The sequence below is a fragment of the Lynx rufus genome, unplaced genomic scaffold, assembly GCF_022079265.1.
Source record: "Lynx rufus isolate CCGP_SWC_20201006 ecotype Redwood Valley unplaced genomic scaffold, mLynRuf1.p SCAF_4, whole genome shotgun sequence".
NCBI lineage: Eukaryota > Metazoa > Chordata > Mammalia > Carnivora > Felidae > Lynx > Lynx rufus.
In genome coordinates this window covers 115556387-115581253 of record NW_025814856.1, presented here as the reverse complement: position 1 = coordinate 115581253, position 24867 = coordinate 115556387, and the positions used below count along the sequence as shown (strand labels likewise).

The 24867-nt window shown below is 42.3% G+C and overlaps 1 pseudogene; it reads left to right on the top strand.

Moving 5' to 3' along the window:
* The first annotated feature begins 2668 nt into the window (after window positions 1-2668).
* Window positions 2669-18767, top strand: LOC124523433 (glutamate-rich protein 2-like; annotated as a pseudogene).
* Window positions 18768-24867: the final 6100 nt, after the last annotated feature.

Below are 24867 nucleotides of genomic sequence, written 5' to 3'. Positions count from 1 at the left end.
ACAGCAATGCCTCAAGAGGGATTAGCTGATAGCTGTTAGCTGCCAACACTCCAGCAGGTGAAGGCACTGAATGCTAAGCCCTGAAGGGGGTGATAAATCTGAGCCCAGATTTTCAATGTCAACCTGTGTCCTTTGTCCAACAGTCCTCAAATTGTTTACAATTTCCCCTTTTCCAAGTGTACAACTTTCTGAATAAATGACCACTGATCCCTTTAGGGAGGGATTCAAGTGATCATTACTATATATACTTACCATGATGTTATAGGGTTCTCCTTCCTTGGGGGACTTTTCTCTCAGTCAGTATGTTCCATGTTAAACACTGGCTCAGATCTAGAAATTGGACTAGAGATCATGACTTTTCATTATATTGTCCCTAGTCTCTTGATCACCCGTCCTTGATTTCTTTTGTTTGTATAGATTGAATATTACCCTTTTGGCTTGCCCTAGAAATTCTGTATTCTATTAACCATCTCCATGAATTATAGCATTTGTGACTTCTTGCTTCTGGTGGTTAAGGGTGGCTACCTGGCCTCTTTTCAGGATGCTGCTATTCCCATTATAATCAATGAGTCTGATTCTATAGTAACATCCACTACCATCAGTCTGGCCTATAGAAGATGTCCACCATTGAAACTTCTCAGGGATGTTGGTGCCCCTCTACTAGGACATTTCCTGTCACTTTGGTAAACAGAGTGTCTTCTTGGGGATCCCATGGAACAAAGTTTTCTGATGCATTTTCTCGTCTTATTTAGTGTATCTACTTCAGCATGCCTACTTCTCTGAGCCCTTTGATCTCTTTTTCCACTGTTTGCCATGGTGGTTCTGGCATTTCCACTTCACTGCTTTTGCCAAATATCCAAAATCCATCCTTGATATGTTTTAGCATTGTCTCCTGAGATATTAAATCCTCTGTCACAAACATAGTATCGTAGTTTCTGCTGGCATGTGCTAGCTAGATCCTATAGTTTATTTGGGAAGGGTGTGTGTGTGTGTGTGTGTGTGTGTGTGTGTGTGTGTGTGTGTTTCTTAAAAGACTCAGAACTTACCAATTAGGTTATGTTGTGATTTAACCCCAGTTATTGATCTGATGACCTAGATGGGAATAGATCCTGAGAGCCTATATTAGTTATTTATTGTTGTGTAACAAATTACCTCAAAATCTAGCATCTTAAAACAACAAAATTTATTATCTCACAGTTTTTGTGGATCAAGAACTTGGGTGTGGGTTAGCTCTGTGTTTCTGGCTCAGGGTCTTTCATGAATTGCAGTCAAGATGTTGCCTGGAGCTGTATTCATTTGAAGGCTTCCAGGAAGGCTCATAACATGGCTGTTGGCAGGAGGTCTTAGTTGCTTGCTGGCTATTTATTGCAGTTCCTTGCCTTGTGGATCTTTCCATAATGCCTTTTTGTTTTGATTAAAATTTTTTTAATGTTTATTTATTTTTGAGAGAGAGAGAGAGAAACAGAGTGGGAGTGGGGAAGGGGCAGAGGGAGAGGAAGACACACAATCTGAAGCAGGCTCCAGGCTCTGAGCTATCAGCACAAAGCCCGACACGATGGGGCTCGAACCCATGAATCGTGAGATCATGACCTGTGAGATCATGACCTGAGCCATAGTTGGATGCTTAACCGACTGAGCCACCAAGGTGCCCCATCCATAATTCTGTTTGAGTATCCTTACAGCATAGCAGCTGGCTTTCCCCAGAGTGGGTGATGACCCCCTTAACTCCCCCCCCCAAAAAAAAGAAAAAAGAAAAAAAAATTTTTGGTTAAAACTAACTTTTTGGTTAAAAAAGTCAGTTCCATTCAGAGCAAAAGGAGGCTAGAGAAGAGTGGCTGTATCAGGAAACTGGGACCACTGGGGCTCTCTTTGGGGCTGTCTTCCAGAGAGCAGCATGTGTTGTTACGCAAGTAGATCCCTTGCATTGTCTTCAGGCAAGTGTTGAGTGCTAGCCTTTGGCAGAAAGGGTGAACCAATTCTGCAGACCCAAAATGTTTAGGGAAATCTGGGGATTTCAGATTTTTTAGTGCATCAGTGGAGGTGTTTCCATCCCAAGTGTCAGTGGCTCACCCCTTCCTAATCAGAGACCAAATTCTGATGTGGAATACGTTCTGGGTTGAGAATTCAATATCCTCTGGGGCTCTGCTATTCTTATAATTGAGTCCTGAATCTGACACTCAGATTTCTCTGTCCCCTGGCTGTAAGATATGAGAGTTTCTTTATATGCTTCCAAAGAAGACTTCTGGTATTAACATTTAGCTTTAATTAGTAATTAATCATACTTAGTCTTTTATGGTTTTTCTCCAATGCATCTCTTTTCCCAGCAATAGCCATCCAATTCCATAGTCCTTGAATTATTATCTACCCCACATCTCAAATGCTTGACACCTTACACCTGCCAACACATACCCTTCCACTGTTTCCCACCCTACTTCACCCTAGAGAAAGTTTTAAAAGTCCTATCAATGCATCTCAGGGTCTATCAGTGCTTCATCTTACCACTGTGGATGAGGTCCTTGTGGTAGCATATTCTAATGTCTGCTTTTCCAGACCTCTCCTGCTCCACCCCAACGGTTGCCATACAAGTTCACTAAGAAACAGGCTCTGAGATAAAGATTTGTATGCTAAAAGGTAATTAGGAAGTGCCTTTGTGAGTGAAGGGAATAAGATGGGGCAGAAGGAGAAGCTGAATTGCAATGCAGTTACAAAAAAGGCCTTAGTGGATCCTGTGGGCTGCTCTGGATATGGAATGACCCTGCAGAGTTTACCCGACTTGATGCAAAAGTACTGGGCCTTCCTACCTCTGCATTTAACAGTCATTGGGTAGGCACTGCCCCCAGGAAGGGATGAGAATTTGGACAAGGCAGCTGTCTTCAGCTGAGGGCAATTCCCTCACCAAGATGTCGGCTTAGAACTCTCAGCCACCTGTAGTCCCAGCAGCTGGGGGAATGGATGCCTTAATTCTAAATGGAGTGTTGGGCCTGGGTGGCACAACATAGTATCAGGCCTGAAATTAGGGTGAGGCATATAAGGACCCTAGAGCACAAAAGTTAAGGAGGCACTCACTCTCAAGTGCCAACTCACATGTGCACCACCCTGAGAGTGTGTCTCCTTAAATTCAGTGCCTTGCTTGCTTCGCCCTTGTCCTGTCCCCCCGCACAGCATTCCCAATTGTGTGTAATGCACTTAGTCCAGAGTGTGGTATATGGAGAGTGCTCAGAAATTGTTATTAAGTTGTCATTATTACTCTTATTATCATCTCACAGTTCAGCACAACTGGGCTGTTCACATAGCTTGGACAGGACAGGTGGCTGACTGAAAGCAACTTCCTAATCCGGGCTCTACTTTTGTTTGATAAGACAGGCATCTTCTTTTTTAGACTGGAAACGCCTTTCTAGAAGTTGGAGCTGTGGTGGACACCATTAATTGTGTACCTCTAGCTCTTGCTAATAGAACTCCAAAGTTTTGGGTATCAGATAGTCATATACTTCAGGGGAAACTGGCCCCTTCTCAGTTCTGGGAATGAATTCTATTTGGCCTATGGCAATCATGGTGGTCCTATTCCTCTTGGCTGTGATTGACTTAAGCATGGGTGCATGGTACGATTCTGGCTAATGAGATAAGGGGAAGTCTGCTGGAGGCTTCTGGGAAATATTTTCTTCCTTGATAAAAAGAAACCTGAGGAACTATCCTGGGGATGTAGCCAATACTTGACTCCTAGGACTCTGGTAGCTATCTTAGGCTCATGAGGGAGGCAGCCATCTTGGGATCATGAGGGGAGCCAGCTAACAGGTTGTATTAGTCAGCATTTGCTAGACAAACAGATCAATAGGATATACATATAAGAAGAGATTTATTATAAGGAATTGGCCCATGCAATTATGGAGGCTGAGAAGTCCCATAGGCTGCCATCCATAAGCTGGAAACCGAGGGAAACCCATGGTATGATTTAGTGTAAATCCAAAGACTCAGAACCAGGGGAACCAATGATATAGATTCCAGTCCAAGTTTCAACATCTGAAAATGAGGAATGCTTAAGGCAGGAAAACATCAATGTCCCAGTCAAGCAATCAGAAAGAAATGGTCAAATTCTTCCTCTACCGTTCTGTTTTATTCAGGCCCTCAGTGGATTGGTTGATACCCACCCACACTGGGGAGGGCATGCTGCTTTCCCAAGTCCACTGATTAATATACTAATTTCACCCAGAAATATCTTTACAGACATACTCAGAAATGATGTTTAGCCAAATATCTGGGCACCCTATAATCCAGTCAAGTTGGCACATAAAAATAAATCATCCCAAGTCCCCCCACTTTATCAAGTTGGCACCCACAAGCATCTCCTTAAACTATACTTAATATGCAAATAAAGACAATAACAAGGTCATGATTCTACCCAACATGATATAACTATCCTGCATATAACTGAAAATGCACTAACCTCTTCCCCAGAAGAGGAGGTAAACTCATTGAACAGTATTTACTCTTTGTGATATCCTACAACTTAACTACTATGATGTAAAGTTAGCAATACTTAACTACTGTTGTAAAGTCAGTATATCTTATTTTACATAAGAGAACATGAGAAGAAAGAAAACAAATGTACACACGCACACAAATGTATTCATGACATAATGGAGGAAATACTCGTGATAATTAGAGTCCTTGTAGTTTTTCATTGACCTTAATCATAGGACAAGGTAATACTAAGAAATGCCCTAAGGAATCTCTTGTATTCCAGATATATCCTTCCTTATTTCTATGGTGGAGTAGCAGTCCAGTTTCCCCAGCCAATATAGTAATTCCCTTATTTGTCTGTTGATTTCAAGGCATGGGGAGTCCAAATTGGCCAGATGGCATTTCTAGTTCAATGAAATCGTTGCTGTGTTTCTTGCTGGTGGTGTCCCTCTCTTTGGAACTAAGATCTCTAGGCTGGTAGAGAATAAAGTTGTGGGAACAGAAAGCAAACATTTTGCTGGTGGGTTCCTAGGGGTAATAGAAAACAGTGCTACTCTCATTTCCACACCTTGATTCTGGACCCAAGAATCCTGGTTATATGGGAAACAGCACCATATATTAGCCTTCTGGGGAACTTTGCCTCAGCTCTTCAAGGTATTGCCACCAAGCTGGCACTGTAACTGAGTCTTCAAAAGGCAATTCTAACGTTCTATTAAGCCAGCTGCTTTAGGGGGTGAGGAACATGGTAAGATCAGTGAATTCCATGAGCATGGACCCATTGCCATATTCCTTTTGTTGTGAAATGATTTTCTTGATCAGAAGCCATGCTATGTAGAATACCATGATGATTGATAAAGCATTCTGAAAGTCCATGGATGGTTGCTTGGGGGAGAAGCATTGTATGCAGGGAAGGCAAATCTCTATCCAGAGTGTCTATTCCAGTAACACTGTCTCTTCCATGATATAATCAACCTGCCACAGGGTAGCTGGCTGATCGCCTCAGGGAATGGTGCTATATAGGGGACTCAGTGTTGGTGTCTGCTGCTAACAGATTGAGCACTTAGTGGTGGACTTAGCCAAGTCAGCTGTCGTGAGTGGAACCCCGCGTTGTTGAGCCCATGCAGAACGTCTATCCCTGCCACTATGGCCACTTTGTTCATGAACCCATTGGGCAATGACAGTGATGACTGGGGACAGAGACTTATGGTATTCACAGTGTGCTTAATTCTGTCCATTCAATTATTAAAATCTTCCTCTGCTGAGGTAAACCTTTGGTGAGTATTTACATGGGGAACAAATATCTTCCTTTGTTTTGCCTATTCAGAGAGGTCTACCCATGTACTTCTTCCCCAAGTTTCTTTGTCACCAATTATGTAATCATGTTCCAAGTCCCTGACCACCCAACCAAACATTGACCACGACCCATGAATCAATATATAGTCACATATCTGGTCATTTTTCTCTTTTCAAGCAAAGTGAACCAGGTGCACTGCCCAGAGATTTGCCCCTTGGAAGATTGACCTTCACTACTGTCCTTCAGGGATGTCCCAGAAAGAGGTTGTAGTGCTGCAATTGTCCACTTTCAAGTGGTGCCAGCATACCATGTAGAAGCATCTGTATAAACCAGGCCTGAATTTTACGTCTTCTGTCAACTGGTCATAGCGAACTCCCCATGAGACCATGCAGGTTGGGAGAGAGAACGTAATATGGCATGAATGGGGATGCTGGACATTTGGGCCACTTCTTCATGTAAATTACTTGGGCCTTCAGGGCCTGCTTGGGCCCGACTGCATATACACTACTTCTACGTGATAATGGAGCGCTGCTGGACATACCAAACTTCATGACTTGCTCAGTCAGATAACACCCACAACACCTGGTTCATGAAGGCAGCTCAGGTAACTTGGTGGTCCATGGTTAAGTGTTCTGTTTCTACTAAGGCTCGGTAGCCTAGCCAAGAGCCATTTCTAAAAAGAAGAGTGTTTATCTGTGGAGGGTGGTAGGAATTTGCTCCAAAGTCCTAAGAGTCTATGGTGCAATTCACATATAGAGGCCTGCCAACAGCTCAAAACAGCATCTCCACCTGCTAAGCACTCTTCAAGCACCATAGGAACTGCTGGGTCATATGGCCCAAGTGGTAGAGCAGCCTGCACAGCAGCCTGGACCTGCTGCAGAGCCATCTCTTGCTCCGGGGCCCACTCAAAACTGGAAGCTTTTAAGGTCACTCAGTAAGTGGGTCAGGGTGACATGCCTACATGAGGAATATGTTGCCTCCAAAACCCAAAGAAACCCACAAAACATTGTCTCTTTCTTCACTGTAGGAAGGGCCGGGTGTAACAACTTACCCTTCACATTAGAAGGAATATTTCAACATGTCCCATACCATTGGACCCTTACACATTTCACTGAGGTAGAAGGCCCCTGAATATTAGATTTATTTCCCACCTCTGGTATGCAAATATCTTACCAGTAGGTCTAGAGTAGTTGCTACTTCTTGCTCACTAGGTCCAATCAGCACAATGTCATCAATATAATGAAGCAGTGTGGTATCTTGCAGAAGGGAAAGGTGATCAGGATCCCTGTGAACTAAATTATGACATAGGGCTGGATATACCTCTGAGGTAGGACATTGAAGGTATAATTCCGGCCTTTCCAGCTGAAATCAATCTGCTTCTCATGGGCATAATGGACAGGGATAGAGAAAAAGGCATTTGCCAGATCAATAGCTACATGCCAAGTACCAGGGGATTTGTTAAATTTGCTCAAGCAATGAAACCACATCTGGTACAATAACTGAAATTTGAGTCACCACCTGGTTAAGCTTACATTAATCCACTGTCATTCTCCAAGATCCATCTGAATGGGGATGTGGTGGAAATCACCACCCCTGCATCCTTTGAGTCCTTGATGGTGGCACTAGTTTTTACAATCCCTTTAGGAATGCATTATTGCTTTTGATTTACTATTTTTTCTATTTTTCTTAGGTAGAGTCAGTTCTAGTGGCTTCCACATGGCTTTTCCCACCATAGTGGCCCTCACTCCACAGGTCAGGGAACCAATGTGGGGATTCTGCCATTTCCAATTATGGATTTTGGAACGGGAGAAATAATCACAGGATTGGTTCAGGGACCCACTGTGAGAGGGACCTGTGCTAAAACTCCACTGATCACCTGGCCTTTATAAGCCCCCACTCTGACTAGTGGGCCACACTGATGTTTGTTTGAGTCTCTTGGATTAGTGTCTATTTGGAGAGTGTTCCTGAAAGGTCTGATGATTTTCTTTTCTCTAATGCAGGTATACCCTGAAAAAAGATTGTAGGTCCCTCTGGGGATAGCTGGGAGAAAGATTAGAACTATAATTTTTTAAAATTTTATTTATTTATTTATTTTGAGAGAGAGAGAGAAAGAGAGCATGCAAGCACAAGTTGGGGAAGGGCAGAGAGAAGGAGAAACAGAATCCCAAGCAGGCTCCACACCATCCGCACATAGTCCCATGTGGGCTTGAACTCACAAACTGTGAGATCATGACCTGAGCTGAGATCAAGAGGCCGATGTTTAACTGACTGCGCTACCCAGTGCCCCAGCAGTATAAATTTTTGTTAGTATACCATGGTCTTTCCTTAAGGGTAATGAAGTCTTTCCTTCGTTCAAGGGGTTCTAGGTCTATAAACAAATCTGGGAATTAACTGAGAGACCATGACCCTCTGTTTTTATGATTCAGGTTAGACTTTTATTCACTTGACTTAGAACTTTTCTGTGTGTACAGATCAAGTAAGAATTTAGTAAGCTTCCTGTCTATTTCACTTCTAGAAACACTAAGATCAGGTAGCCAATGCCATAAGATCTTCATGAGTCAGACAATTCTGATTTCTGCTTTGATTCTGCTGTCCATTATGGTAATCATGCCCCCTTTGCCTTTGACTGTTGAGTGCTGTCACTTAAATCCTGACACTTCAGGGTCCAATTACTCCCATTGAATTTAGGTTTCCCCTTTGAGTGGCTATAGTTTCCACTGTAAAGTCTGGCCTACAGAGAAGAGGGCTCCCCTCACAAACTTATTTCTCACAGTCACGGTGAAATATATGTCTTCTGGACCCTCCCAGTGTGCGTGAGTAGGTCCTAAATTACAAATCCACTATAATGTTGCAATCTTTCTGCCTTTAAATCTCTTCTACATTAAATTAAGTAGGTCAGGCATTTCTTTCTTTTAAAAAAATTTTTTTAATGTTTACTTATTTATTTTGAGAGACAGTGAGAGCATAAGCAGGGGAGGGGCAGAAAGAGAGGGAGAGAAAGAATCCTAAGCAGACTCTGTGTTGTCAATGCAGAGTCCAATGTGGGGTTCAAACTCATCAACTGTCAGATCATGACCTGAGCCGAAATCAAGAGGCTTAACCGACTGAGCCACCCAGGTGCTCCTAGATCAGGCATTTCTAATTCACTCACCATGGGCCACCTTTTAATCCATGTTTCAGCCAACCAACCAACCAAACAAACTTTTAGAGCCCTTTCTCATTCCCCAAGCTGCAACATTAAATGTAGAATCTTGGCCTAATGAGCCCATATCCATAAATTTATGCTCCTTCCACCATTATTCCATATCCTTAGCATCCATTCCTACTAAATGTCCCCCTCATTTCTATCTGTATAAATTAGAAAACTCTGCTCTTTTGTAATATAGTGCGCTTCTGCACATCCCCATGAGGAAGGAAAGAAGAGTGGTGGAGGTGGGTACTGAAGAGAATTAGCATTGCCTTGCATGGCAGCTGCCTCAAGGGAGGGGGCATTACAGTTTCCCTGGGCAATGCAGAGTTAATCCCCTCAGAAGTGGGGACAGTGCAGAGTTAATCCCCTCAGACGTGGAAAAGCCTATACCACTAAGGGTGGAGAGGCCAATTTCATTGAGGGTAGGGAGGCCTATTCCACTGGCAAAGAAGACTTGTCAGAATTTAGGAACCTAATGTCCCTCACTTCATCAGAGTCTTCCTACTTGTCCCCATCCCAATTTACAGGATCCCATTCTTTCCCAGTCAATGCCCTCACTTTAATAGTAGACTACCTGAGAGTCTGAGGGTTAAAATTGTGTTATAATTCAACCCATCACAGGAGGAAGTTCTACATTTGATTTTAAACAGTATCAGCCCTGCAACTACAGAAAATAGGGTTTCCTTCATGGCACACATAAAAGCTTCTAGGTCATTTTTTGATGCTTGGGCTGGGAATTCAAATCCCTGAGCTCATGGATTAATTTATTACCTATAATCAGCACATAATTTACATTAGTTAGCAGGTTTATTGGATAGTGTATTTATCAAAATATCGAAACTGATTCAGAACATGACCCAGATTCACTGCAGGCCTTACCTGCCTGGAACCACAGGGAAACTTGCATTTTTACATTCATAATGTAATTGTATATTATTGTATACAATGTAATGTATTTGTAATTGTTCATAATGTAATTGTTCATTTGTTCATAATGTAATTGTAATTGAATAATCCCATTTGTTCTCATCCTTTAGAGAATAAACCCCAGAAAGGGACTGGAATGAGGAAACAGAAGGCTGACCAGGGGCTAGACAGCTTCTTTTCCTGACACTGGTCTAGATGTACTTGCACCAGAAGACAGGTGCCTGTTCTATGAGTAGGGACCGTGGGACACAGTAAGTTTCAGAAGACACTGAAGTGACAGGAAATGTCCAGATACAGATTAGTAAGCAGACTTGAGAGATAAAGGGAAGGGTTTGAGAGAACTCCAGCATTTTAACCTCTGGTGACTGTTCCCCCTGAGTATCTATTAAATGTTGCCACTTTGCTGGTAGGCAATTCTGACAGTGAGGTTCCATCCAGCTCAGGCAACCACTCCTGGGCTTGGTGCTGACACTTGGATTTGTCACTATATATCTCTGTCTAACAGATGCATACCTTCTGGGGTATCTTTTCAGCTCATAAGCCAGTACGGTAAATGCCCTGTTCTAGGAATTGATCCTTTTCCCTCATATGGTCCCCAGACAGTCAGGGATTGCTGACAGATCCTGGCCTCAGCTGATTGATTGGCACAGGGGTGGGCCCTTGATACAAATCAGACCAGTCATTTCCTCTGTTGGGTATTTGTGGTCATGACCATGAGACACGGGCATTCTCTATAGTTCCACAGATAATGTGTAAACTGGGAAGCTGTGGGGTGCCCATCTTCTGCCCACCATAACTATAGATAAGCAAAAAAAGAGGCCAGTCTGCAGAGAGAAAAATACAATCCTCTCCTTGCTTGAGTCTGGGCCTTTCCCTTCAGCATCTGTCACACATTTCATCTTCGTCCCTCACTTGGTTACTGTCACATCCTGGCTTGAATTGACATTACTGTTTTGTACACGTGTTGCTCTTCCTTCCAAGTATATTTATTCTAAGGACTTTTGTTTCCATGAGTTAGCCCTTGATCTTAGTATATTTATTACAAGGTCTTTTGTTTCCATGAGTTAGCCCTTGATCTTATTTATAATCAGCTGTCAATTAGAGTCACCTAGATTGTTACAAGTGCCATTATTTGAGCACACAAAAATAGTGCTAGAGTAGAGAGCACAGGAGCTGTAATGCCTGGGATTTGATAAATACTCTCATTTTACCAAAGGGGCCCCATTCACAAGTTTTGTGTTTCACTCTGGATACCTTTATCCTCTCTGCCTTTGTTTGGTTACAGTCTTTGTGTATGCCCTTGCTCTTGCACTTCCTCTGGAAACTCTGTTGCCAAGAGACGAGGAAAGGCCAAAACTCTTGATGCAAAACTCAGTTAATAAGAAAAGAGGGAAGGAAAGTTGGCAGACATCAGGTGTGATTTGGGCCTGCTTGAATCCATACCAGAAATGAGTTTTTGACAACAGGAAGATCAAGGAAATTGGAAATAGTGCAGCAATTATTCTGTGCCAGGAGTTTTACAATAGCCAGAATGGAACTGGTGCTTAGTCCTTGACCGGAACACAGAGTCATTCCTACATCATGGTGGTTTTGACTCAAGCAACGGCTTTGGATTGCAATGAAGAGTGGTTTGGGAGCATTGGAATTCGACATATGCACTTAATACCAGGATGATCGGTGTTTAAATTTTTATTTTTTTAATAATTACAATATTTAAGTCCAGAATTATTTGATATAGAAACCAGGCTATCAGATCTGCCTGTATCATTGGTTTCCAACTAAATACCTCAATTTGTCATTATTTCTGAAATTTTTAAGATAATTAAATTCTATTTGTGGTGTTTCGTTTTTGTTTGTTTGTGTTTGTTTGTTTGTTTGTTTGTTTTTGGTGCTATCACCTTCTCAATGGCTATCATCCTGCTTTATACAGCGTGTGTTAAATAAGTACTTGAATCTCTGCATGATTGAATATCCAAATGCTAATTTACAAAAGTACTTCTTAAATTTAAATGTGCCTTAGAATCACCTAGTGATATGGTTAAAATGCAGATTATGATTCATTTAGTATGTCTGGGTGAGGCTTACACTACTAGTCTATGGACTGTATTTTGTTAAATTTTTTTAATGTTTATTTATTTTTGAGAGAGAGACAGACAGACTGTGAGTGGGAGAGAGGCAGAGAGAGAGGGAGACACAGAATCCGAAGCAGCGCCAGGCTCTGAGCTGTCAGCACAGATCCTGACGTCAGGTTCGAACTCATAAACCGCGAGATCATGACCTGAACCAAAGTGGGATGCTCAACCAACTGAGTCACCCAGGCGCCCCAGTGGACTGTAGTTTGAAGAGCAAGAATTTAGGAGACTGGAAAGAAGGAACTTCATACAAATCAACACTTGGCTGGTGTTTTTCCTCCTGTGTCAAGTCAGTGTTAAGGCGAATTAAGCAGTGAAAGCAGATGGAATTCTGGAAACATGAATTCTACTCTTGACCCTATCACTAATTATGACTTTGGGCAGATCACTTACCTTCTTTGGGCTTTGGTTTTCAGTCCTATAAAATGAGGGGATAGGGCTGAATTATGCTTCAAGCTGTCCTGAGGAATTTTATAGCTCTACAGAGATGCCTTGGGTATCCTCCAAGAAAAGTGTGAGGCCAGTGTGGAAAGGAAGAGGAGCAGTAAAGGCAACGGAGAGGGAGCCATTACTTAGAAACACAGGAGAACAATGTGGAATGTATCCTGTCACTAAGAAGGTGGCTTCAAGAAGGATGCAGTGGTGGATTGTGCCAAATGCTTTTAATTATCATCCAACACAGCATTTAAGGTCAGCATGATTCCCATTCCTGGGATTTTAAGCCACTCATTGTTTTAAAGAAGTCCAAAAATTAATTCTGGACTTGACTTCTTACTGGTGGTGTCTAAAGTTCTTAAGATCATCCCTTATGACAAAGGGGAAGGTGGGAAGGTTGGGTGGGCGGGGGGGAAATACCAGTTGAACAAGTCAGCACCCACCAAAGTTATCCTGCTGTCTGCGGGACTTGATCTACTCTCCCTCCTTCCCTCTGATTTCTCAGTGGACCTTTTTTTGCCCAGTCGCTCCTTGGGAACAGGAGATGACTGATTCATTCAACCACCAATCATAGGCAGAGCTCAAAGTGGTGCTGATCACCCAAGTCTGGCCTGGGTGAGGCATACATGCTGAGATTTCTTTTATGTCTTCTATTTCCAGGAAAGAAAGGAGGGAAGGGAGAAAGGAAAATTTTCCAGCGACACGTTTTTATAGTTCAAAGCCATTTTTTCTCATCCATGACTGATTAGAATCACCTGTAGTGTTTTAAGCATATCCCTGTCTCCCAAAGGTTCTCATTTAATTGGTGTGAGGAGAGGGTCGCCTGGGTGGCTCGGTCAGTAGGACATCCAAGTTCAACTAAGGTCATGATCTTGCAATCTGTGAATTCAAGCCTGGCATCAGGCTCTGTGCTGACAGCTTAGAGCCTGGAGCCTGCTTTAAATTCTGTGTCTCTGTCTCTCTCTGCCCCTCTCCTGCTCATTCATTTTTTTTTCTCTCTCTCTCAAAATTAAGTAAATATTAAAAAAAATTTTTTAATAAAAAAATAATAATTGGTGTGAGGAGAGACTTAGGTGGTGTGTCTGTTTTTAAAGTTCCCATGATGATTCTAATATGCAATGAGGAATAAGAATTGATTTAGTCCCCAGGCTCAGCATTTTCCTTCTTCTTTCAGTGTGTCTGTTGGCAACTTGCTCTGAGTCTAGAACTTTTGGGTAAGAAGACTGTGGTTGATGTAGATTATTTAAAGGCCACCTTGATCTGAACAGAACTATTAGCTTTCTGTTCAGAAGTGTTGCATTCCCAGGCTCCTGCAATGTTTCAATCTCTGCAGCCTCAGGTGACCAAAGGGCTCTGTTGGGGGGACTCCAAGATAGAACAATGGTTTTTAGGCAGGAGGGGCTTCAAGTTGGTGTTCCAGGGACCCAGCTGTGCCTACCCTAATTTCAGCATGCATGGAATGTTTTAGCTAAGCATAAACTCCCTGGATGGCAGGAATTGCATCTGTCCCACTGTGCCAGACAATGGGCAAATGCACTGAAATCTTGATGCTATATTTTTAGCTTAGAATCAGAGGCAGATCTCTTGGAATCTGAGATTAGGTTCCACAGTGGCTTTCAAGCATTGTATACTATGACCTCATTCAATTGTGGTGTTCTCTCTTTTTCTACTACCTAATCTCTCCTCCTGGTTTTGAAGGGAATCAGAATATACCACCCCAAAATATGCCGATTTGGCATAAAAATTATTTTGAGCTAAAGACATTTGAGATTCAACAGATATAGAAAGAAATCTTTCTAAAGCTTATTTTATCTGTCTAAAAGCAGAAACGCCTGAGAAATAAGGACTGCCATAAATCCCTTCTCCTGGGGAAGTTTTATGGCCATGAAGAAGATGAAAAATCAGCACAAAAAACCTTACTAAGATAACCTTTGTCTTCCATTAATTACTTTCCTTTATATATTTACTTCCCCGTTCTTTGCAATCCCCAGAAGCCCCCAAAACCTTTTCCTTTGTCTTGTTACATCTCTATAATTCATCATTCTTTGTTAAAATTGATGTATAAGCTCTCAGGCCTATCCACTTCTTTGGTTCTTCACATCTTTTCTTTTTTTTTTTTTTTTTTTTTAATTTTTTTTTTCAACGTTTATTTATTTTGGGGACAGAGAGAGACAGAGCACGAATGGGGGAGGGGCAGAGAGAGAGGGAGACACAGAATCGGAAACAGGCTCCAGGCTCTGAGCCATCAGCCCAGAGCCTGACGCGGGGCTCGAACTCCCGGACCGCGAGATCATGACCTGGCTGAAGTCGGACGCTTAACCGACTGCGCCACCCAGGCGCCCCTCTTCACATCTTTTCTAAGAAGGCCCTCATGTTACATAAAAATTAACATCAAATGAAATTTGTATGTCTCTTCTCCTTTCATCTGTCTTTTGTCAGTCTGATTCTAAGGACTCCAGTCAATGAACCTAAGAGGGTAGAGTAAAAAGTTTTTTTTCTTCCCCTACAATTTCAACTGTGACTGCCAACAGCTCTCAAATCTATTGGTCTCTCCTAGTTTTTGACTCATGACCTATTGGAAAGCTACACCTGGATATGTCACAGGCTCCCTCAAAATTCAACATTGACAAAACTGAACTCATTGTCTATTTCTCAAAACATCCTCCTTTTCTCACTATTCCTGTCTCACTTGTTATTAGCAGCTCTGTGCACCCCATCAGTTGGGCTGAACTTATCAGAGTCACCTACCATGTGCCATCCAATGTTCCAACCACTCTGCATACAGTAAGGATTAAGCCAGACAGGGTCCTGCTTTTATGGAGTTTGAGGTTTTGTGTGGAGAGAGATGATAATGAAGAGATCATTCTACTTTCAGACAATAAGCAGGCTATGAAGAAAGTAAATGAATGGGAAAGAGAGTGATGGGAAGGCCAGTTTAGGAAGTGTGGTCAGAAAGAACCTCTCAGAGCACCTACTTGACTGAAAAGCCATGGAAAGATGGGGGCGGGAACGGTGAGGTAATTGTTTGAGATAAAGGGAACTGCAAGTGTCTGGCCCCTGAGACTTTGTAAAAGTGAGAGACCACTGTATGGAGAGTAGTGGGTCAAGGAGAGATGAAGAGAGCCATGTCATGGTGGAGTTGTAGGACTTGGTAGAGGTGTTGGATTTAATTGTGTTTTATTTAGTCCAATACCTTTATCCACACCTTCATTTTCACTCCCTTAGCCACATTCTTTGTTAGGATCCTGTTACACTTCATCTAGGCTATTTACTTTCTCAACTTTTCTAAGTCTTCCTCTTCCCCAGGCTCCTTTGCTGGCTCTTTTCTTTTTCATCCTCACCACTTAAACTCTCAGCAGATCCCAAGCTACTCTTCTGTCTTTTTTCTGGGGCATCACCTTAGGCCAGAACACCCCAGCTTCTGTCTTAGCCCTGAGGAGGAGACTCTCTGTCTGGTTAATCATCTTCCTCAGATCTTGGAATATTATTGTAATTAGAACTGGCAAGTCCCTTATTTGATAGAAGGATTGATTTCCTTTTCACCCCATTCTCATTCCTCTCCCCCACCTCCCTTTTAATTATATTTTTAAAAATTTAGATGTGCTCTTGTGAAATGGGCATTTTATTTGTTTGCCTTTATTTTAAAATTTGTAAGTGATATTATGTTCTATATCTCATTTTCTCTTTTGATTTCTCATTAAGCATTGTGTTTTTAAGATCTATCTGTGAGGCTATGTATTTCTGATCTGTTGCTCCTAACAAATGGTAGTATTTCATGGCTTACACATTATTCAAAGTAGGCGGTGCTATGCTCATGTAACAACCCCCAAATCAATCACAGTAGCTTAACACATAAAAGTGTATTTTTTCATTCATGCAGAATCCTCTGTAGGTCTGGCCATTCTTCCAGGCAGCCTTTTCAAGCTGTGATTCAGGGATCTGCACCACTTGTATTTCATAGCTATGGCACTGGCAACATTTCTTACAGGGTTGTTGAGTCAGGGAAGGAGAGAGCATGGAAAATTCATACCCACTATTGTGTTCCTCAGATTAGAAGTAACACATGTCACTGCCACTCACAACACATTGACCAAAACCATTATATGGCCCTAACCAACTTTGTTGAGTCTGGGAAATGTAGGGTGCACATGGGCAGTCAGTGAGCATCCACCATATTATACCTACATGCTGTCCTAGTGGTGGGCATCCATCTCCCGACAACCACAAACAATGCTGCAGTGAATATCTCTGGTTTAGACTCACATGAATCTAGGTGAGAATATTTCTGGGATGTGTAGTCAGTTGAATGGTGGCCCCCCAAAAGGTACATCCATATCCTAGCCCTCAGAACCTGTGAATATGAAATTATTTGGAAAAATGGTCTTTGTAAATATAATTATTAAAGATCTCAAGATAAGTTCATCCTGCATTATACAGGTGGGCATGCCCTAAATCCAATGAAAATTGTCCTTATAAGAGATAGAAGGGAAGATACTGACAAAGAGGAGAAGGCAATGAAAAGACAGAGGCAGATCTTGGAGTTATGCACCCACAGCCAAGGAACACCTGGAGCTACCAGAACCTAGAAGAGACAGGGAAATATTCTCCCCCTCCTTCAGAGGAGGAGCACAGTCTTGATTTCAGACTTCTGGCCTTCAAAACTATAGGAGAATAAATTTCCTTGTTCTAAGTCAGCAATGTAGTGTTACTTTTTAAGGTATCCCTCAGAAACTAGCACAGAATTTGCTACCTGGAATTAGGATGCTACTGTAACAAATACCTAAAATTGTGGGAATGGCTGTGGGATTGGGTAATGGGCAGAGGCTAAAAGAATTTTGAGGCACATTATAATCAAAGTCTATATTCTGATGAGAAACTCACAAAGATGGGAACAACACAGAGGAGAAAGCGCCTGTGGTCTTAGTGAATACATATAGGAAAATGGACATTAAAAGTACTTCTGGCAAGAGCTCAGAAGGAAATGAGGAACATGTATTGGAAATGGGAGCAAAGGTTATCCCTGTTACATAGTGGTAGAAAACTTGGCCGAATTGTGTTTTCTTTGTTGTGTGGAAAGCAGAATTTGGGGGCACCTGGGTGGTTCAGTTGGTTGAGTGTCCAACTCATGATCTCACAGTTTGTGAGACTGAGCCCTCTGTCGGGCTCTGTACTGAGCATGGAGCTTGCTTGGGATTCTCTTTCTCCCTCACTCTCTGCCCCTCCCCTGCTCATTCTTTCTCTATGACCTTGCGGTTCATGAGTTCAAGCCCCACATTGGGCTTGCAGCTGTCAGCCTGTCAGTGCAGATCCCTGTTCAGATCCTCTGTTCCCCTATCTCTGCCCCTCTCCTGCTTGCACTCTCTCAAAACTAAATAAATATTAAAGAAAAAAAAAAGGTGTCCATGGTAATGCTGTGTCTCAGCTCCCTGCTCTAAACTCGGCACCAAATGTGAGCTGGGCTGGCCTTCTGTGTCTGCTCTGTGGACAGGCAGTGTGAAAGAACCATGAGCAGGTTCAGGCTCTAGGGCTCCATAGCTGCTGAGGTGGCACGCAGAAAGTTACCAAAATATAGACAGGATGGCAGATTGCTAGTGTTAGATCCAAAGGAAAAAGTGTTGCTTGAACCAAATGAAGCAATGTCAGATAAATGCCTCCTTGGACTCAGACCAAGATTGGCAAGCAAACTTTGTACCTCACCAACACAAGTCTCCCTAAATGTAGCTAGGAGATTCTCAGAAAAGAAGGAAGTCTCTTCAAAAATTATTGAAAGTACAGCCTCTTTAAAGAATACTGAAAATAGAGTATCTTCAAAGACTGTTGAAAATAAAATACAGACACAAATCTACAGTCTAAGTAAGCTATGGTCATCTTCCTTCTTATAAGAGGGCACAGGTCAAGTGGGCAAAAATGCAGTCCTTTCAGAGCAGGAGAAAAATAATGAACATTGCCTTCAGGATTTTGATGATAAGTTGCCTGAATCAACAGATGATGATGGTGAAGATGATACCAACAATGAAGATAATGATGAAGACAGTAAACCCTAATAAAGATACTCATGCCCCATTAGAGTTAATGGCAGAATTTCTGAGAGCAGAAATGAGCCAAGACTACCATTTGGCAAAAATGATGTCAGATGACTCTTATCTATGAATGAGAAAATCCTGAGGCCAAGGAGTTTTTCTCATTTATTAAAGACATGTTGCTGATGGAAGAATCTCAAAATCTTGAGAAAGATGATAAAGGTAGTGAAGAAGACAGTAGCAGTGAGAGTGAAGGAGAGAATAGTGAAGGGCTAAGTGAAGAAATCTCTGAGGAATGTGAAGATGGGTAATGAAGGTTGCTGCTATGGTTTAACCTTCACGTATTTTCATTAGTGAATACCAAGGAAATATAAAGGACAGAGCTGGAAAAAAAAAAGAGGGAAAGAAGGCAGAATTCATATGCTATGAGCTTGAATATTTGAGGATATTTCTTTTTATTTAAAGAAAAAAATTTAATATTTATTTATTTTTGAGAGAGAAACAGAACATGAGTCAGGGAGGAGCAGAGAGAGAGGGAGACACAGAATCTGAAATAGGCTCCAGGCTCTGAGCTGTCAACACAGAGCCCAACGTGGGGCTCAAACTCATGAACAGCAAGATCATGACCTGAGCTGAAACCAGCCACTTAACTGACTGAGCCACCCAAGTGCCCCTAACTGAGGAGATTTGTAAGCAAACTGTTGAAGGTACAGCCTGGTTTCTCCTTGCTGCTTATGGTAAAATGTGAGAAGAAAGATGAACTGAGGAAGGGACTATTAAAAAGGAACCAGCACCTTGTTGGGGAGATTCAGTCTACCCAGTCTACAAAGGAAGGTAAAATTAGAAAATTCACTGTTGGTGGCCAAAATGAACAAATCAGGAGACTATAGATGCTGGAGAGGATGTGGAGAAACGGGAACCCTCTTGCACTGTTGGTGGGAATGCAAATTGGTGCAGCCACTCTGGAAAACAGTGTGGAGGTTCCTCAGAAAATTAAAAATAGATCTACCCTATGACCCAGCAATAGCACTGCTAGGAATTTACCCAAGGGATACAGGAGTGCTGATGCATAGGGGCACTTGTACCCCAATGTTTATAGCAGCACTCTCAACAATAGCCAAACTATGGAAAGAGCCTAAATGTCCATCAACTGATGAATGGATAAAGAAATTGTGGTTTATATACACAATGGAGTACTACAGGGCAATGAGAAAGAACAAAATATGGCCCTTTGTAGCAACATGGATGGAACTGGAGAGTGTTATGCTAAGTGAAATAAGTCCTACAGAGAAAGACAGATAGCATATGGTTTCACTCTTATGTGGATCCTGAGAGACTTAACAGAAACCCATGGGGGAGGGGAAGGAAAAAAAAAAAGAGGTTAGAGGGGGAGAGAGCCAAAGCATAAGAGACTGTTAAAAACTGAGAACAAACTGAGGGTTGATGGGGGGTGGGAGGGAGGGGAGGGTGGGTGATGGGTATTGAGGAGGGCACCTTTTGGGATGAGCACTGGGTGTTGTATGGAAACCATTTTGACAATAAATTTCATATATTGAAAAAAAAAAGAAAATTCACTGTTGGAAAGTGTGCTCTTGAAAAAAGGCTGAAGGTGTGGCTGCACAACTTTCGCCCAACAAATTAACCACGTGGCCCATGGATCTCTCAGCTATCTCTACAGAAGCTAGGGATCAGGATAGCATAATGCAGGAAAGATCTGTCTTTCTTGACAGACAAGAACCCTCTTGTCTAATGGCATGGACCCATGTGACATGCACAGGAGACCCACAAAGCTTTGGAGGATGTTATATCAGAGAAACACAACCAGCTTGGACTGAAAAGAACAGAGACAGGATGAAATGAGAGAAAGGCTATCAGACTTCCATAATTCCATAAGACATATAGGAAATTGGCTGATAGAACTACCTGACTACAAACATTTGCAACTCTTCAAGAAAAAGGATGACTCTGGGGCGCCTGGGTGGCTCAGTCGGTTAAGCGTCCGACTTCAGCTCAGGTCACGATCTCACGGTCCGTGAGTTCGAGCCCCGCGTCGGGCTCTGGGCTGATGATGGCCCAGAGCCTGGAGCCTGCTTCCGATTCTGTGTCTCCCTCTCTCTCTGACCCTCCCCCGTTCATGCTCTGCCTCCCTCTGTCTCAAAAATAAATAAACGTTAAAAAAAAAAAAAAAAGAAAAAGGATGACTCTGAGGTGCCGTTGTAGGTCCAAAGGACAGGCCACCATGGACCTGAGGGTTTGGGGGGACTATTATAGGCCCAGTGGACAGGGCTGCCATAGGCCCAGAGGGTGCATTGAGTCATGGATGACTATTCTCAGGCCTTGAAATTGAAAATGAAATTTTCCCTGTTTTTAAATTTTTTTTTTTCAACGTTTATTTATTTTTGGGACAGAGAGAGACAGAGCATGAACGGGGGAGGGGCAGAGAGAGAGGGAGACACAGAATCGGAAACAGGCTCCAGGCTCTGAGCCATCAGCCCAGAGCCTGACGCGGGGCTCGAACTCACAGACCGCGAGATCGTGACCTGGCTGAAGTCGGACGCTTAACCGACTGCGCCACCCAGGCGCCCCGAAATTTTCCCTGTTTTGACTTTCTCGGGACCAGTGGCCCCTTTATTCCTTTCATTTTTTCCCCTTTTGGAGTGGGAATGTCTATCCTATAACTGTCCAACATTGTATTTTAGAAGCAGATAACCTGTTTTCTAGTTTCACAGATCCACAGATGGAGAGGAATTTTGCCCCATGATGGACCATACTTCCAGTTTTACTCATATCTGATTCAGATGATTTAGATGATGAGGTTTGGAACTTTTTGAGTCAATGATACTTAGATGAGATTTTGAACTTAGAGTTGACACTGGAATTGGTTAAAATCTGGAGGGATGTTGGGATTGGGATGTTAAATATACTTTGTATGTGGGAAGGACATATATTTGGGGGGCCCAATTTGGGGTTGAATAATGTCCCCCCTCCAAAGTCATATCCACCTGGAACCTGTGAATGTGACTGTATTTGGAAATAGAGTCTTTGCATGTGATCAAGTTAAGATGAGGTCATACTGTATCAGGGTGAGCTTTACATCTAATGACTGGTATCTTTAGAAGAGACAGAAGAAGGAAAGACACAGAAAAAAAGGAGAAACCCACATAAAGACAGAAGCAGAGATTGGAATTATGCAGCCGAGGAACACGTGGAGCTGCCTGACTCTGAAAGGGACAAGGAAGGGTTTTCCCTGTAGTGTCTGAAGGAGTGAGGCGCTGCTGATGTTTTGATGTCACACTCCTGAACTCCAGAACTGTGAGAGAATACATTTCTGTTGCTTTAAGCCTCAAGTTTAAGGTACTTTGCAAAGGCAGCCCTAAGAAACTAAGACAGATGTTTACCCAGAGAAGGTCATAGGTGTTGATGTACTTTGATCATCTGCCAGATTGCTCTCCATACTACCTGTAGCAGTTTACACTTTCAACAGCAGTACATGGAAGTTCCTACGTTTCTGTCAACATATGACATTATCCAGCTTTTTTATTTTAACTAGCCTCATAGGCGAAAAGTAGCATCTCATCATTCCTTCAATTTTCCATTTCCCGATTATCCCTTATTTTAAACATCTCATGCTTATTAGCTTTTGGGGTTTTATCTTTTCGAAATTGCCTGTACATAGCTTTTGTTGATTTTTCTATTGGGATTGTTTACTGACCTTCAGAAATTTCCTATATATTCTACTTATTAATCCCTCATTGGTTTTAGACATTGCAAATATCTTTCTCCACTTTTTTAGCTGTCCTTTAACCTTGTCCATGGTGTCCCCCATTGAGAAGAAGTTTTAAATTTGTTACATTCTGTCCTTGTTTGCCCTTGTCCATGCCAAAAAATACTAACCCCTTCTACTGGCTCTATTGTAATCCACTAAGTGATATGATAATGTCATGTTAGAGGACTTGTTCTCTGTTCACTTGTTCATCAGCTGTTGTGCATTTTTTTTTTTTCTGGACCCAGTCAACTGTGAAATCATGTGTTTAGCAAAAATCAGGGCTGGAAATGGCAGGCCTTATTCTAGAACAGAAAAACTGCAACTAATCAGGAGCATTTGGGGCTTCAGCATATTTCCTTACAGTCAAGCTATTCACATGTGGATGTGACGTACAGTTGGTCCAGAAGTTACATCCCTCTCACCTCATGGCTGTCCTAGGGGACCTGCTGAGACATGTGAGGGCAAGTGACAAACAGCTCTTTAGCCAGTAGTGTGAGAGCAGCTGTATCTCATCTTATGGGGGGATTTTTTGGGGTGAGTGTTCACTGAATCATACAATGTGAGAGCTGGAAATGGCCTCTGGAATTATCCAGTTCTATCCCTCATTTTACAGATACAGATCTAGGAAAGTAAAGGGACTTGTCCAAGTCATTGGGCTGGTAGTGAATTGCCAAGACTAGAACCCAGATCTCTTGACTCCCATTTTGTGTATTTTCATTTTTCTGCCTTCCCCCCGAGGATGTCAGAAGTCTTTTTTTTTTTTTTTTTTTTTTTTTTTTTTTTTTTGAGGGCTCTGGGCCAGACCTGGGACTTAAGCCAGGAAATCAGAAGCCTCCAGAATTTGGACCCACTCAACCTCTCCAACCTCATCTCACCATTCTAGGGTGCTCTCTGTCTTGTTCCTCTAATATTCCATGCTCTACTCTTAGCTTGGAGTCGTTGCTCATGCTATGGTCATGCACAGGCATACCTAGCATGCCCTTCCCTCTTCTTCCTGCCTGCTTCACTTTTCAAGGGCTCCTTGTTTGAGGCTCAGTCCTACCTTCTCCACGCCACTGCCAATCAACATTATTCTCTTGCCCTTCTTCAGGTTTTCATAATGTGTTCAGTCTACACAAATACAATTTAGGCTTGACTATATGCTGCTTTTTTTTTCTGGAATGTTCCTGTTGTACAACTGACTGAGCAAGTCATTCAGTGTCTCTGTGCCTCACATAGTTTATTCACACACACAAAAAGAAGAGATGATCAAGATCATTTCTAGGGATGCTTCTATACCTAGCACGCTATGTCTCCCTAAGATTTTGAACTACCAAAGCAAAGGGACTCTTTTTTACATTTCTATTCTAATTCCCCTAGTCTAATGCTTCTCAAGCAGGGACAATTTTGCTCCTCAGGAGACATTTAACAATTGGAGATAGTTTTGGTTATCAAGCGGGGGAGGGGTGTCCTACTGGCAACTAACATAGAGGCCAGGGATGCTGCTAAAAATTTTACAATGTAAAACACCCCTCCTCCCCAAAATGGATTACTTTGTTCAAAACTTCAGGTGGGATTCCGAAACTTTACCTTATTAATCTCTAACCCAACACCATAGACACACTTTCGTCTTTCAGTCAAAGACAAATGCCCTCATAAAAGGCATCGTATTGGGTATGGAGCTGTCATGAAGGAAGAAAGAAGTGAGCACCTATGCAAAACTAATGCTAAGTCAGAGAAAAGAATCTAGTTTTCCTTAGTCAAGAGGGAGAGGAGAGAGTACTGGAAAGAAGGAAACGCTGGATGGATGAAAGCTGTGATCTAAGAAGTTATTTACTCTGTAGGAGGTGTTGATTGAAATAGCCCATCTTCTAGACATCTCTGGGGGACTACATGTGATTGTGGTAAATAGTGGGAATTATAATATTGGAACACATGAAGGAAACTTCTGGGAACTGCAATTTATGTTGTCAAGAAGAGTTGTGTTTTATAATATGATCATTCTTACCTTTCCTTGAAATAAAGTCTGGATTATGAAAGGAGCTTTAATTTACAGATGAGGCAAGGAAGTTGTTTCCATCCAGTGACTCTGAACTGTGACATCCAAACAAGTCACAGCCTCTCTTTCCAGACCCTTACTTAGGGATTTCTGAGGTTAGGAATGATGAATGACTACTGCTTTTGGTGACTCCCCCCAGCCTCTGCCTTGGCTGTATTCCCAACGTTCTCCCTCATCATGTTATGCTCGTCTTTCTTTTTAGGTTGCTTTGTCACCCTCGCCCCCCACCCTCTATCATTAAATAAATATAATAAGAAACATCCTAGATATATAAAATAGAAAGCTCCCCAGAAAGTTGGGATGGGAGAATCTATGACCTAAAAACTCTCTTGAGAGCTACATCATTGTTCTCAATCTCTTTTTATCTCAAACACTTGGCAGGAGGTTGTGTTATTCGTTCTCCTGGCTACCAGAGGTATCTGGCAAGGGTTTCTGTTTAGATTTCATTTGGAGAAGAAATGCTTAAGTTAAACATTAAAATTCATGAGAATATTTCAGTTCCTTATAAACTCTTCTGATCACAGTCACTTCAAGTGAGGTGTCATTTATGGCTCCTCACTGAGGAAAAGCTCTCCCAAGGGGACTTCCAGCAGTTCATTTCGGGAGA